This window comes from Chrysemys picta, chromosome 3, assembly GCF_011386835.1.
Source record: "Chrysemys picta bellii isolate R12L10 chromosome 3, ASM1138683v2, whole genome shotgun sequence".
NCBI lineage: Eukaryota > Metazoa > Chordata > Testudines > Emydidae > Chrysemys > Chrysemys picta.
In genome coordinates, this window is record NC_088793.1 from 72,223,924 (window position 1) to 72,237,873 (window position 13,950).

Consider the following 13,950-nt stretch of genomic DNA (forward strand, 5'->3'; position numbering starts at 1 on the left):
AGGGTCAATTTTACGATTACAGTTAATTATGCTCTACTTGTCTTTGGATGAGAGTATTGAAAATTAGATCTCCAAAAACCTGATCCAAAAGGCCATTGAAGTCAGTGGTTTGGATCAGGCACTAAATTTGAAGAACAGTTGAAAATTTAATGGCTGTGCTAATAACTCAGAAGAAAGTGTTACCGAAATATCGGGTCCACCTAGCTGAGAGCCAATAACAGCCAGACAGGGATAAGGAAGAGTTGCTTTATTCTGCAGAAGAAAGGAGAGCTTTGCACTTTAGTACAAAAACTCTGTCTTACACACATTTTACAGATTTTTTATACACATTCAGACAAAGGTCCTTGCAGTGTTAACACTTGATTGGTGGTTGTCAGACCCGTGCTTTTGCTATCTGGTCAGTGAAAACCGGCTTGGGACCAGCTCCAACTACCGTAAGGCCTTGAAGGGAAGACAGTTGAAAAGTTCAGGCTACTGTGTACTTGAAGTGTCTGCTTCTCCCTAATGGCCCTGGTTGACATAAAGGCTGCTCTGTTAAGGGGGGGTCACTAGTAACTTTCACAGTCCCCCCTTCGGGCCTGACAAATTCAAAAATTGTCAGGCCCGTTATGCAATTTGCGATCAAGCTGGAGGGACAGATACTGGGTTTTCTTATGGACAGCAGAGCTTTTGATTATAGCATTACACAGGCATTTGGCACATTGTATTATTGTTTAAATAACACATAGAAAGAAAAGAATCTATTTAACAATTGTTTGAAAGAGCCCCGTAAACTATGACCCAAGGTCTGGAAGGAGGTCTTTAAAACTAAAGGTGTGATTAAGAGATACAGCATGGAAAACAACAGCAGCATTCTGTTTATACATAGGTCATTTTGATATTTTGTTTTGCTTACTAATGTAGACTCTTAGTCTACATTCTATATTATTTACACAAGGTCGCAACAACTTCTCACACAGTTTTTTTTCACTTGCTTTACACATTTTTTGCTTTTACAAATTTCGCATTATTAGGGTTACAGTTAGCTTAACTCTTGCTAACGAACTGTCATGCATTGCATTTTTTTTTTGTCAGTTTTTTTTTTGCTTTTACAATTTCTTTTTTTGTATACTAGTACAACAAACATTTTTAAATTTTTATTTGCATTAAGTTTTGGAATTCAGATTTTACTTCAGATGCTTTAACCTAAAGGGTTTTGATTGGATGTAATGACAATGCATGATGAGCATGGACATGAAAGGTATTACTATTATTACGTTTTTTACAACAATAACATAATTTTAAGATAACTAATAACAATACAAGCAATAACATTCCCATAGCAATACTATAATGGGGTTGTTGTACAGCCTTAGTCATAAAGCACAATACATTATACTTAGTATATAAAATAGATACTTTATTAACAGTATGAAAGGAATACTTTTTAACTTGATATATATTTTGAAGCATGTGAATTTGCTTTTGTACTTCAGAGATTTTTTGAATTTTTGGTAACAGTGAAAACAAATTCTGAAATTTATTAGATACTAAACTAGTCTAATTAAAGGGTATTTGGAACTTAAGGGCTACTTGAAAAACTTTATTTGCAGGCCAGTAAATGATATGGTTGCCTGCAGTGGTAGTGAGATTAAAATGTATGTCTTGCGATATGGTGTCATTAACATAAACACAGCTATCATTAGCTTGAAAAAATAAGTGTTCTGTTAGGGTAGTTTTTTGTCCCCTACCCTCCCAGCAAACGTAGTCATGAAGAGTAACAACTTTTCTTGGCTTCAGTTTACGGATACACTGAAGCTGTGGGGGTTGTAACGGCCAAAATGTCTATTGACTTTCTAACTCTATTTAAATGTTAGATGTAATCTCAGGAGCACTGACTAAAAATCGATTGGGCATACCAGGAGATTTAATTTTTTAGATGTTTTGGTGAATTACTTAATTTTACATGCATCCTCCCTATGGACCCGGCAGGATTCGGTATGTGGGAGCCCACACCCCCCCCCAACCGGTCTATATGCTTGGAAGGAGCACTGAGAATGTCTGCACTTTTACCCAGAAAGTCTCTAAGTATGTCTCCATGGCCACAGATCAGATGGTACTCTTGATGTGTCTGTAAGGGCAGTGGGCCAAGCCTGATGCTTTAGATCATTCCGAATGGCCATTAGCTGGTCATTTAGGAAATCCTGAATTTCTGAGCATGCTAGATCCCACTGCAATGCCTTCCCAGCCTCAGTGATATTCAATACTATCTCTGTCAGCAACTTCTGGGTCATTGTCTGTATTTGGATGTGTTACAGGGGTAATAGTGTAATGGAGGAGATGGCAGGGGCAATGGCAACAAGGTGCCTTTGGTACTTATTATTTAAAATCTAATTAGGGAGGGCAATACATGCTGAAGGACTTATCCAAAACACAGGGCGCAGCCTGTAAAATAAACTTTAAAATCTAATTAATACTACGTTCTCAAGCATGGGTCTTACAAGTTTTTTTCTGCTAGGGTATAATTCTTTGTTTTTTTACTAGGGCCAGTTCTTAATGTCTTTTGTAGTCAGGAATTTCTGGACTTTATGGTTTCAATTAAGCAAGCGTTCCTTCTTCTCTTTTCCTGAAACAGTGTGGTTTAGCATCATGTAGGGGAGAGGTTACTAGCACATCACCCTGTAATGGTTTTGCTTTTTTTAGAAAAATTTAAAGCAACAGTAGGTCTGTCAGTGGACAAGGGAGAGGTTACTAGCACTTCACCTTGTTTTTTTTTTTTGCTGTCTAGGAGGCACAGCAGAGCTAGAAGACGAAATAGGCTGATTAGCAGCTGGAGAATCCTCTCCAGGTGGAGGGGTCTTTTTGCAGTGAGAAGCATGGGTCCAGGTGGGCAGTCCTTGGCACTTCACAGCAGTGTTGGTGGTTAACAGGACTTGGAAAGGGCCTTTCCAGTGTGGAGCCAAAGCAGTCTTTCGTTGATGGACTTTACATAGACTCCGTTTCCTTGTTTTAATAAACGGCAGGGCTGCTAGGGTCTTTGGGTAGCACTTCTTTTATCTGTGAGAAAAAAACCTAACACATTTCATTAATGCCTGGCAGTGTTTTGCAGATCTCATAGTTGCTTGGGCACATTCAGCCCCCCTTTTTCTTGGCTATTAGCCAAGTCTTAGCTGTGGGCAGTGTTTTTGGATGGGCCAGCATTTTATTTTTGGACTGAGCTTGCTGGCTATTTTTTTTCTAGTTAACTCGTTCTGTTCTTTTTCCTGCTTTTTTTTTTGGCTTTTTTTAACTTACAAAGGAAACTTCTACTTTTTACTTATACACTTTTTTTTAAAAATGAACACATACACAATTGCCATTATACAGTACATTAGTTTTATTACTTAATGTATGCCATGTACACCCTTCCAGTAAAATAACTTTATTACAGAGCTTTGGAGCAACAAACCAGGACAAGCACACCCACCTTTGAGGAGTCCACTCGGTACAACCTTTGGTGTCCAATAGCTTTCTTCTTTCCCCAGCCTTCTGGCTAGAAATCTGAGGTAGCCAGAAGGATCCCATGGGCAATATGGGGAGTGGGTTAACCTTCCATGTCCTTGCTTCCAAAGACTGTTGGTATGCAAATTTTAACAACAATTTTGGCCATAGAACATAAAAATAATTCTTATTGTGCCAGCGAATGCATGGTACGTTGAATGCTATTCAGCTGGCATCCGTTTTCTTTGATGATTTGAAAGATAAAAGAACAGAGGTCTACCCCTTCTGGGCAGTCAGTCATTGCTTAAAATATTTTTTTTATATACACATATTTTTGTTGATTTTAGGCAAAACAGAGGAATTACCCCATATTTTTTTTATTTGTTTTATAGGCAGCCCAGGTTTCAGTGGCTTCTACCTTATTAGTTAGAAAATTGCATTAATACAGATGCTTTCTGGCTTGCTTCTAGATCCAAAGCTATCCACAGCTTAAAAATTCTTACGTAAAAAGGGACACAATTAACTTTTTTAGACTTTTGATTGCCTTTTACTTTTAACTCTTGCTTTTAAACACCCAGTGATCTGGAAGAGACAACACAACCTATATTGGTAGGTTTGCATTTCTTTTACCTCTGCTACAATATACACTGCACATGTTCTGGGGAAAATGCACATTTTATTTACAATTCAATTTTTACAACACTAGCCACATCAATTTCTACACAAGGTGTAACTATATTTCTTTTTAAACACCGGGTAAAGACTATTTACTTAACATATAATTTAAAGGGCTATCCTCAGAGGGTTTTACCAGAGACTCACCTATTTGCCTGCTGACACTCTAACAGAGAATTACACAGAGAACAGAGGGAATTATGGCCTAATTACCAGAGACCCACCCATCTGCCTGCTGACACTCTAACAGAGAATTACACAGAGAACAGAGGGAATTATGGCCTAATAGGATCCTATTACAGGAATTTCTACTAATACTGACCGCTACAGGGGACGGGACAGAAGGATCCTAATACGACCTCAGAGCTTCATCGCACGCGATGGCTTCTACTCTGAGGAATTACGAATGAGAGGCTCAGTTCCGTCCACACACCTAACGCCCAAATGTATAAGACAGAAATTCATTAACCGGTTAACCAGACCAGAACCAGATAGTGTCTTCTTATCTTATTAGGACTCACCTTATCGGAGCACGAACCCCAGGGGCTGCGGTGAAGCAGAGAAAAGGGGCGAAACACCCCGTTGGCGCCGTTCCCAATTCGCCGCAGCCGTCCGGAGTCCAATGTCCGAGCTAGGATAGTCCCGGCGGAGTCGCCAGAAACTGTTACCGAAATATCGGGTCCACCTAGCTGAGAGCCAATAACAGCCAGACAGGGATAAGGAAGAGTTGCTTTATTCTGCAGAAGAAAGGAGAGCTTTGCACTTTAGTACAAAAACTCTGTCTTACACACATTTTACAGATTTTTTATACACATTCAGACAAAGGTCCTTGCAGTGTTAACACTTGATTGGTGGTTGTCAGACCCGTGCTTTTGCTATCTGGTCAGTGAAAACCGGCTTGGGACCAGCTCCAACTACCGTAAGGCCTTGAAGGGAAGACAGTTGAAAAGTTCAGGCTACTGTGTACTTGAAGTGTCTGCTTCTCCCTAATGGCCCTGGTTGACATAAAGGCTGCTCTGTTAAGGGGGGGTCACTAGTAACTTTCACAAAAGAAATCAGAGTCAAATGAATTTCAGTTGTTTAGGTATTTGGGCCAGCAGATGGTAACTGCTGGTAGCAAGGTGAAAAACCCAACCATAATCCTGTAAGGTGCACAGTACCCTCAATTCCCACTGACAATGGGGAGTTCAGCGAGCTCAGCACCACTCCTGACTGGGCTCTAAAACAGGAAAGATGTGCTAAATGGAATAATTTCCCAATATATTTATGAAGGAAAAGATATGGGGATTACTGTGGGATAAAACACCAGTGAAACAATCATCCCATTGCACACCACCACCAAAAATATCCAAGTAACTACAGTACTAGATTACATACAAAACAACGGAGATAATTCAGTTACACTCTAAAACATTTGTTGAATTGAAAGTTAGTTCTTAAGGACCTGATCGAAAGCTCAGTGAAGTCAGTGGGAGTCTTTCAACTGACTTTAGTGGATTTTGGATCATGCCCTCAGAGAGGGTATAAGTTTGTTGGTGCATTTGAGTATTGTTATGGTAATGGGCAAATGTGTTGAGTTTTTCATATTTTGTTAGGTGTGCATGTTGCCTGAAAGAACAGTGATTTACCCTACAGCAGGGGTCGGCAACGTTCGGTACACGGCTCGCCAGGGTAAGCACTCTAGCAGACCGGGCCAGTTTATTTACCTGCTGACGTGGCAGGTTCGGCCAATCGCAGCCCCCACTCGCTGTGGTTCGCCATCCCGGGCCAATGGGGGTGGCGGGAAGCAGTGCGGACCGAGGGATGTGCTGGCCGCGGCTTCCCGCCAACCCCCATTGGCCCGGGACGGCGAACTGCGGTCAGTGGGGGCTGCGATTGGCCAAACCTGCCGCGTCAGCAGGTAAATAAACTGGCCCGGCCCGCTAGGGTGCTTACCCTGGCGAGCCGCGTGCCGAACGTTGCCGACCCATGCCCTACAATAACTATGGTTCTTTGAGATGTGTTGTGTTGTTCACACAGACTCCACTCTTGGTGCTCATGTGCTCCTTGTCACATGGTCAGATTCTTTTTGAATAGCAGTTTCTGCTGGGACCACATCTGTACCCTGAGAGCCCTTGTGGCCACCGTAGCTGAGGATACATTGGGTGGCCTCAACCACCACTCAGTTCCTTCAACAGATGAGGAAGGATGGTGTGTCATGCAATCTGTGTGGACTACAGATCTCAAAGAACCACAGTTACTAGTAAGTATGCAGTCTTTCTTCAAGTATCAGAGGGGTAGCCGTGTTAGTCTGAATCTGTAAAAAGCAGCAGAGAGTCCTGTGGCACCTTTAAGACTAACAGAAGTATTGGGAGCATAAGCTTTTGTGGGTAAGAACCTCACTTCTTCAGGTTTCAGAGCACCTCACCCTCCCTGATTGAACTAACCTCGTTATCTCCATACTGATTTATACCTGCCTCTGGAGATTTTCATTACTTGCATCTGAAGAAGTAAGGTTCTTACCCACGAAAGCTTATGCTCCCAATACTTCTGTTAGTCTTAAAGGTGCCACAGGACTCTCTGTTGATTCTTTCTTCAAGTGACTGGGCACATAGATTCCACTCTTGGTGACTTGCAAGCAGTTAAATATTGACTTCAGGACGGCCTTATTGAAACTTTGCCTGCACCAAAACACAATGGAAGGTAAATGTATGGACTGAATATATGTTGCTGTCCTACGTATCTCAGATAATGAGACATTGATCAGTGAAGTGGTGGAAGCTTCCTGGGTTTGAGTAGAATGAGACCTAATGTGACCAAGGGGATCTTTCTTAGCTAATAGATGGCAGGTCATACAGTATGAAACCCATTTGTATAGTCTCTGCTAGGATATTAGTTACCCTTCCAGAGATTTAGCAAATGTGAAGAATAATCTGGATGTGTTAATGATTTCTTTATTCCTGGTTAAATAAAAATACAATGCCCTCACTACACAGAGTCAAGTGTGTGAAGTTTTGCCTTGGTCAGGGAGGAATGTGGCTTGGGGGAAAAACGGCAGGTGAAGAGACTAATTGCAGTAGAACCTCAAAGTTACAAACACCAGAGTCACAAACTGACCAGTTAACCACACACCTCAGTTGGAAATAGAAGTGCACAATTAGGCAGCAGCAGAGACCAAAAATAAATAAATAAATAAATAAATAAAGCAAATACAATACAGTACTGTAGTAAACATGAACTACTAGTAAAATAAAGAGAAAGCAACATTTTTCTTCCGCATAGTAACATTTCAAAGCTGTATTAAGTCAATGTTAAGTTGTAAACTTTTGAAAGAACCATAACATTTTGTTCAGAGTTATGAACATTTCAGAGTTACAAACAACCTCCATGCAAGGTGTTCCTAACTCTGAGGTTCTACTGTACAGGTAAAAGTCTGAGGCTACCTCAGGCAGAAACTTAGGATGAAGCTGGAGGGTAACTCTGTCTTTATAAAAGATTGTATAACTAAGGTGTCACAGGGAAGTTAGTCCCTGTAGACAGAGCAGGTCCAACTGTCCCATGTCAGAGTAGGTGTGCCCAGCCAATTAAAAGGGGGCAGAGCTACATCTGGGGCTATAAAGGTCTTTGTCACCATGCCTTACTGAGTCACAGCTGAGGATGCTTTTCAGAGTAGCAGCCATGTTAGTCTGTATCCGCAAAAAGAAGATGCCAAATTCAAGACAAACTGCTGAGAAATAGATCAGACTTACCCCAAATTGGTGGTTAGTCTATTATTAGATATGCCAAGCCAGAAACAAAAATAAATTTCTGTCTCACCACATGGGTTAACAAGAAGTCCAAACTGCAGTCTCCCTAGGCATCCCAGACACTAGATTTAATGATGAGTTGTTATTGAAAACCAATTTCATCAAAGTGTTCTTCTGATGTCAAAAGATCAGACATAGCCAGGTCAATATATAACTCAGATCTTACCCAATAATCACACTGTTGTCAATCCTTTAGTATCTAATATCTAAAGGTTTATTTATTAGAGAAAAGAAGGAGAGAGTTAAAATGGTCAAAGAAATCAAATACATACAATCATTGCAAAGTTCTTGGATCAAGTTTGTAGCTGTGATGTTATAGACTGCTGGTTTGTAAAGTCTCTGATTACTCCCAAAAGATTGGAAGGTCTTCAATCCATTGGTTGGAATGCTCCTTTTAGTGTAAGTCCATATTCCAGAGATCAGAGCAGGAAAGAGGCAAAATCGAGGTTATTTATACCTTCTAGGATTATTTATACCTTCTCCCATGTGGAGGGGTTGTTCTCAGTCTTAATTTGTGGAAAATTACAGACACAAGATAGGTCACATGAGCAAGTCACATGCCTTTACATGTGTTGATGCCTCACAGGAGCAGCCATTACCCATATTTTGACTAAAGCATCCACAGGAAGGCTCACTGGGCAGGAACAAACTTCTTCTATGTCCCATTGTGTTCTTTAAGGGGCCATCAACTTGAATGGTCCATTCACAATGTGTTGGCTAGACTGAATGTAAACTACCTTGTGGGTGTTATCCCATGAGCAAATACATTTGAAATACTGGTACATAGTCAATATTCATAACTTTTGATACATGCATACAAATGGGCTAATCATATTTGATAGATTGTAACTTTTCCATTGATACCTTACATGACATACCTTGTATAAGATTTGTTGCAATAGTATAACAGTGGCAATATTAATGATATACATGATGATGTTTCACTCATACAGCATCACAGCCTGTCAGAGGGCAGGAAGAGGAGGACTGATTGGGACAGGCTGGGGAAAGCAACCAGAGAATAGAGGTGCTAACTCCTGTGATGGACCCTTGGAGCAAGGTGCCATGTGCCCAGGAAAGTTGACCTGAAGCTGCTGTTCCAGAAGAGCAACAGAGCAGGATGAGAGCAGAGATGGCTGAATAAGGACTGGCTGAGAAGACAGCTGGCTGGGACTGGGAAACTGCAAGAAGCAGGATTACCAGAGACCCATGGGAGGGGAGTTGGGAAACCCTACGACAAAGAGGGACCTTTGTGTTTGTTTTTGTTTGTTTTAAATTGCTTATGTTTGGATAATAAACCTACTTAAATGAGACTGGACATGCCAGTGTATGCTTGTCAGGCCAGGGAGAAGCCCTACTATATCACATAGAGCCTGCCATAAGGGTCTGGATCTCTCCAATTCTTCTGGATGAAGCTCTGGACAACAGGAAAGCTGTCCTCTTTGAAAGATGATGGAGAGAGCTCAGTGGGGAAAGATGTTAGTGAAGTTACAGTTATGGGTACATCTACAGTGCAAAAGAACTCCTACTGCAGCAATCTCAGAGCCCAGGTCCACTGACTTGGGCTTGCAGGGCTTGCGCTATGGGACTAAAAACAGCAATGTAGACATTCTGGCTCGGTCTGGAACCTGGGCTCCAAGACCCTCCATCTTCACTGAGTTTCAGTTCACCTGGGCTCTGAGACTCACTGCTGTGGGTCTTTTTTTGCAGAGTACACGGACCCTAAGTTGAGGGTCCAGGGAGGAGCAGAGCCTTCCCTGAATGATAGGAAAACATGGGTCAGGCTTTTAAGAAAATTTCACCAGAATGCAGCATGAAAATACATTCTGGTCTTGTATACGGGGAAAGGGGAAATGAGTCACCAAAATTGCTGCCAGATGTATTCTAATACTAAATATATGTGTCAATGCTGAAGGACTGAGGGATGATCCTGAATGCTTTAGGGAGAGCAAGTAAATAATCCAGTGTTGTCGGAATTGCCACTTGCAGAGATGAATTCTGATGCTGTAGAGCCCAGATAGACTCTTGTCCATCTGGCCTGGTAGGTCTAGTTGAAGGATTCCTGCTCTGAAGTAGGATGTTCTGAAGTCAGTCCTCTCCCTGGACATCATCCAGCTGGCATCCAGGCTGAGAGGTGCAAGGATGATGGGTTTGGGTGAAGGATATGGCCATCATTTTGAGACAGTAGGAAAGGTAGATCTAGTAAAGACAGTGGTTGGTTTCTGTACCAATGGCTTTATCAAGTTTGAGTACCAGAATTGCCTAGCCCAAGCTGGGGCTATCATGATGATATTCCCCTTGTCTTGTCTCAGCTTCTTAAAACCATTGAAGGCATGGGTCACTGGACAAATACACATCAGGTCTGGCACCCCTTGTTTGTTGATATAGTGCATCAATGTGGTGTTGTTGGTAACCACTTACACTGGGAGGCACCAAAAGAGAGGCAGAAATGCCTTGCTTGCCAGTCAAATCACCCCGAGTTATAGGACACTGATATTGTCAGGGTAGTGTAGTGTCCTGAATCAACCATTTCCCTTTAATTCAAAGTTGATCAAGATGTGCTCCCCACATCTTGAGGAAGGTATCTGTCACCAGAGTCTTTCATAGAAGGGTTGTGGGAAAAGGAACTCCACTGCATACTTGGTTTATGATGTGCACGTATCAAATTAATGAGGAGAGGACCTTTGTGCGGAGTAAAACCTTCCTGTCTATACAACAGATACTCTGATTTCACTCACCCTTGCAGTGGATCAAGGATAAGTTTGGTATGCTGTATGATGCAGTTGTATGCTGCCATGTGTGCCAGAAGTTTTAGATAGGTTTTAGACACAGCTATATCATGGGGCGTGCATGGAGCTGCAGTAGAGAAGTCTTTGCTGACTCGGAATCTAACACTGCCACTATGAACTCAAAGCTTTGTGCTGGGATCAACATGGACTTGTTGCTGACCTTTGGGGCCCACTGAGGTAGAAACTAGAGTGCTGCTTGGAGCATTGTGCTGGCCATAATTTGGCCTTCTGACATATTAAATTTTAACTCATCCTAATATTCTTTGGGGAGCTTGTCCACTAGGTTAAGGAATATATCTCATAGTAGGAAATCATATGTTGCAAAAAGTACTTGATAATTAGCAACTTTTAGTTGACTCCTTGAGGAATATACTTTTTGATCAAAGAGATCCAGCTTCTTCAGCTCCTTCTCTGTGGGAGTGGACTTGGGCTGTTTGGATTTCTCATGAATGACCTGGATGACAAATGTCTATCACCTTCGTATTCATAACCCTTAGTTGGTTCCTGGTATCTACTATGTGCCCTCTTGGAGGTCACTGGAATGGACACAGGAATGGGACAGATTGCTTTTTGCTGGTTTCAAAAGACCTTCATTAATGGTAATGCCATTCTGCCTAATTACAAAGGTTGGAGACTGTCCAGAATTTTTTGGTGTTTTTATTCGATAATTTCTAATAGAATATCTAGAATTTCTGCTAAGGTTCTCATGAAATCTTGGAACATTTTAAGCTCATTGGTTGAGGCTGTGGTTGGGGAGTTAGTTGCTTCATTGCAGGATGAAGAGAAAATAGCTACGGTTGTTTTTGGTCAGCTGGGAGGTCATCTCCAATGAATTCTTCCTCCCTTTCCAAATGTTCACGTGATTGTGTGTGTTGGATAAAATACAAATCAGGAAAGCTACATATTTCAGTATGAAATTTACATGGAATCTGACAGTGAATGAAAAATTATTGTAAAAATGATGGAAAAATACCTTGATCACCCATTGTCATACATTATATACATATTCAGATATCAAAATCCTTAAGGGTGTAAATCACCAGAAAAAAAAAACTAGATTATCAAACACAGATTGGTTTAAATTCTGGCATTACCCTTGGGAGGAATAAGGGGAATTTCAGGTAAGCCTACAGCTGTTAGGGGACGTGATTCAGACCTGAGTCTGGGTTTGCAGCAGGCTATCATGTCTGGCTCAAACAAGGCAGGGCACTTAAATCCTAAGCTGACAGGGCAGGAAAGCAGGGACAGAAGTAGTGTTGACACATCAGGTGGCAGCTCCTGAGGGGGTTTCTGTGATCTAACCTGTCACACTCCCCCTCCCCCCCCGTAGTTACTGTCCTTTGTTTGTTTCAGTTTCTTTCAGGTATCCTTGGGAGTGGAGAGGCTCTCTCTTTAGCCAGCTGAAGACAAAATGGAGGGGTCTCCCAGGGGTTCAAGTAGACTTTCTCTTTCTTCTCTTTCCTATGCAAAGTCCAGCTCCAAGATGGAGTTTTGGAGTCACACGGGCAAGCCACATATCCATGCATGACTCAGTTTTTACCAGCCAAGCCACATTCCTGTGAAAGCTCAGATGTGGATTGGCATCTTCAAGTTCATTGTTGGCTTAAGTGTTTTTTGATTGGGCACTTAATTTGCACTTTTGTCAAGAAGCTGACCAAATGCTCTACTAGGCTAGTTAAAATCAAGCCAATACACGGCCAATATTCATAACTTTGAATACAAAAATGACACATGCATACAAATAGGATGAATATGTTCAGTAGATCATAACCTTTACATAGATATGTTACATGGCATATGTAGCCTAAAACATATTCCAGTTATGTCACATGTACATTCATAAGCATATTCCATAAAGTCTTATGGGGGGCACCATCACACAGAGTTCTCCAGGAATGGTAATAGCAGCATTCTGCCTGGGTCCTTTCTGGAGAGCTGTTTAAGAAACTTCTGGGTTCACTTCCTTATCAGTAAACCCATGCAAAGGCAGCAGTGATTTAGCCCCTAATATAAGAAACAATCCACTAAAACCAAGTAAGTTCCCAATATTTATACCATGATTATAATACAGGGAATGCAAGGGGTACATCCATATCAGTTAGCATGAGACCCTTTAGATCTTTATTACTTTTTTAAAAGTAAGATATTGTCTATTTAAACTAAATCTGAATATAATTGGAGAACACAACCAAGAAAAAACTAACTTGGGACTTGTGATATAGTACAGTGGACACTGCAACCATGTATCAAGATAAAAAGATAGGGCTAATTTTCATGAGTGTAGATAGCTAAATGTATGGCAAATGCATGCCCACTTCTAAAGTTCAGACATCAACCAGTAGCCTTTTCAAAACATGTTGTGTTTGGCCTAAGACTTGGCTGTCTGGCTCTATTTCTTAAGTTTTCCTGAAAATAAATAAATAAATAAATAAATAGCACTGTTGTGAGGCAGCAAAACCTAAGGATTATCCTCCTTAAAAAAAAAGAAAAAATCCAAATATCCAGGGGTCGTAATAATGAAACATCTGTTTATAAACTTGACTGAAACAAACAAAAAAACCCTCCACAAATGTGTTTGAATGGTCAGATATCAAAGATTAACTAAGAAATCTGACTCTGTTTCACCATTTTATAACTACAAAATGCCTAAACAAAAGTATTTATTTTTACACATTCATTGAATGAAAGCTATATTAATCCAACAGGTGCTACAAATCTGCTTCTTACAGATTTGCAAATTAAGGTTGGAATTCAACTAGGCTTGAGATGAACAAAATGGTTTTATTCCTACATACAGTGTCTTACAAGGCCTTTTACTCTTTTGGAGAAGGATCTCTTTCTCTTTCTCTTTCCTCCTGCCTGTCCACCCTCTCCCCCCATGTTAAAGCACCCCCCGCCCCCCATGCTAAGATTGCTCATTATATACCAAATGGGAGGTCACCTGATCCCTTGCCCCTTTATGGTAACCATTAAATAGATGGAAAGTCTCTTCCCTCACAGGTTTCCTTGCACAGTCTCAATGCTTCACCAACTGTGTGAAGTCAAACTATTAGCTTAACTAGAATATATCTACCAAACCAGCATCTGAAGAAGTGAGGTTCTTACCCACGAAAGCTTATGCTCCCAATACTTCTATTAGTCTCAAAGGTGCCACAGGACCCTCTGTTGCTTTTTACTTTTCTCTAGTAGTCCCTACCTAATAAGATAATTCCTAGTCCTTGGCTGCTTTGGATTTCTATTGA

General features: G+C 41.1%; 1 long non-coding RNA gene across 2 annotated transcripts; it reads right to left on the reverse strand.

The window, feature by feature from the left end:
• Positions 1 to 232: 232 nt before the first annotated feature.
• On the reverse strand, positions 233 to 5,183 carry LOC135982273 (uncharacterized). 2 transcript variants are annotated; one of them, XR_010599540.1, is made up of 3 exons: positions 4,656 to 5,183; positions 3,446 to 4,567; positions 233 to 3,036 (listed from the first exon to the last, which is right to left on the reverse strand). It is a non-coding gene; the product is annotated as an uncharacterized LOC135982273 (long non-coding RNA). The 2 variants fall into 2 exon arrangements; XR_010599539.1 differs by lacking the exon at positions 3,446 to 4,567.
• Between the last annotated feature and the right edge of the window lie 8,767 nt (positions 5,184 to 13,950).